General features: G+C 46.9%; 1 protein-coding gene across 1 annotated transcript in view; it reads left to right on the top strand.

Annotated features, from left to right (window-relative positions):
• The window catches only part of GRIPAP1 (GRIP1 associated protein 1), a 38,210-nt gene that overhangs the window by 33,557 nt on the left and 2,647 nt on the right, over positions 1-2,006 (top strand). The gene's annotated exons all lie outside the window — the stretch shown is intronic.

The raw sequence follows: 2,006 nt of genomic DNA, 5'->3' as shown, positions 1-2,006 counted from the left end.
CCAAGATGTCATTCTCTTGGGCTGTGGTGGGAAGATGGGGGCCGGAGCCAACATCCAACATTGGATATGTTGAGAGACTGGACATTAAAGGGGCTGTAGGCCTTTTGGCTGGTGTTAATTATACTGTCTTAGGGCAGAAGTCCCGGGGGAGTGGGGATCCTGAGGGAAGGGGCAGGAATTTCTCCTTCTTGGCCCTAGTTCCCAAGGTCTTCTGCCTTCATCTCTGCATGAGCTCTCCCTCCCAGAGACCAACTCTTTTTTTATTTTATCTTATTTTTTAATTTATGTCTGGAGCCTAGCTACTCTGCATTTGGGATTGGGGATGGCGGGTGGGGGCGCAGTCCATGTTCAGCGTTCTAGCAACGTGTGTGTGTGTAAAGGCTGTGCAGCCAAAATACCATCTGGCCAGACAGGCCCACCCACTGACTGTGTGGTCTCATTCTTTTAAACCAGGAGGGACATGCTAGGGGGAGGTCACACCATTGTAATGGGAGGGAGGCTACAACTTTCCTCTCATTCCCCCACCCTCAGGCAGCCTCTCTCCATTTACTACTAACCAACCCTTCAAACTGGAGCAGAAATATCTGCAGATACATATGTGGGTGAATGTGTATGGGGTTGTGGGTGTAGATAAATGGACAGATGGGAGGATGGATAAGTGATTGATGACTGATGGATGAATAAGTGGACAGTTTATGGATCAATAATGCATAAGTTGGTAAATAAATGGATGGATGGATAGGTGATTGGATGAGTAAATGGGTAGATGGGTTAGTAGGTGGATAGGCAGAGGGTGCGTAGGGGATGTCCATGGACAGATGGATAGATAAGTACATGGACAAATGAACAGGTGGGTGCATAAGGTAGGTAAGTTGATCGATGGATTTATGGACAGGTTGTGAGTAAATGGACAGATGGATGAGCTAATGAGTGGGAAGGGTAAGGTGAGTGAATAAATGATCAACAGAGCTATAGGTAGGGGCATAGATAGGTGGAGAATGGGTAAGTATGGATAGGTTTGTGAATGGTTAGTGGATAGGATGAACTTACAAATAGGTGAGTGATTGGGTGAGTCAATTAATGACTCAATGAAGAGACGTGTGGAAGGATAGGCAGAGTAATTGGTTACGTGGGTGAAGGGATGGAGAAATTGGCAAATCAGGAGTGTTATCAGTGGGCAAATAGAAGATTACATGGGTGAGTAAATGGAAAGCCTAGGCTTGGCCCTGCATTACTGCTCCCACATCAGCACACACCTTTAAGAAGAAGGTGGAATCTTCTGTGCATGCCATACCCTTGTGCCATCACTTTTCACATCATTTAATGCTCCAGATGACAACCAAATTGAGATAACTTTGCCGTCTGACAAGTGAGGAAACAATGTAGGTCACTTGCTCAAGGATACAGCAGTGGTGAAGCTCACCTGCGGTCCCAGCTGCTCTGAAAGCTGAGGATCACTTGAGCCCAGGAGTTAAGGCTGTAATCTGTGATTGCACCTGTTAACAGCCACTGTACTCAGCTGGGGCTCACGCCTATAGTCCAGCACTCTGGGAGGCCAAGGCAAGTAGATTGCCTGAGCTCACAGTTTCGAGACCAGCCTGAGCAAGAGCGAGACCTCATCTCTAAAAATATCTGGGCATGGCTTGACACACTTAGCACAGTGGTTATGGCACCAGCCACATACACCGAGGTTGGCAGGTTCGAACCCAGCCTGGGTCAGCTAAACAACAATGACAACTGCAACAGAAGAATAGCCGGGGGTTGTAGTGGGTACCTGTAGTCAGGTACTTGGGAGGCTGAGGCAAGAGAATGGCGTAAGCCCAGGAGTTTGAGGTTACTGTGAGCTGTGATGCTACAGGACTCTACCGAGGGCAACAAAGTGAGACTGTCTCTAAAAAAATAAAAAATAAAAATAAAAATAAAATGCATCCAGGGATTCCGTGAACTGGGGACTGAAGTTCTGTTTTGTTCATTTTCTAATGGTACATAATGGGGCAGTAACTGTC

This window comes from Otolemur garnettii, unplaced genomic scaffold, assembly GCF_000181295.1.
Source record: "Otolemur garnettii isolate 467f Iridium unplaced genomic scaffold, OtoGar3 scaffold00153, whole genome shotgun sequence".
NCBI classification, from domain to species: Eukaryota; Metazoa; Chordata; class Mammalia; order Primates; family Galagidae; genus Otolemur; species Otolemur garnettii.
The sequence above is the reverse complement of the archived record's forward strand: the minus strand, read 5'-3'. Positions and strand labels throughout refer to the sequence as shown.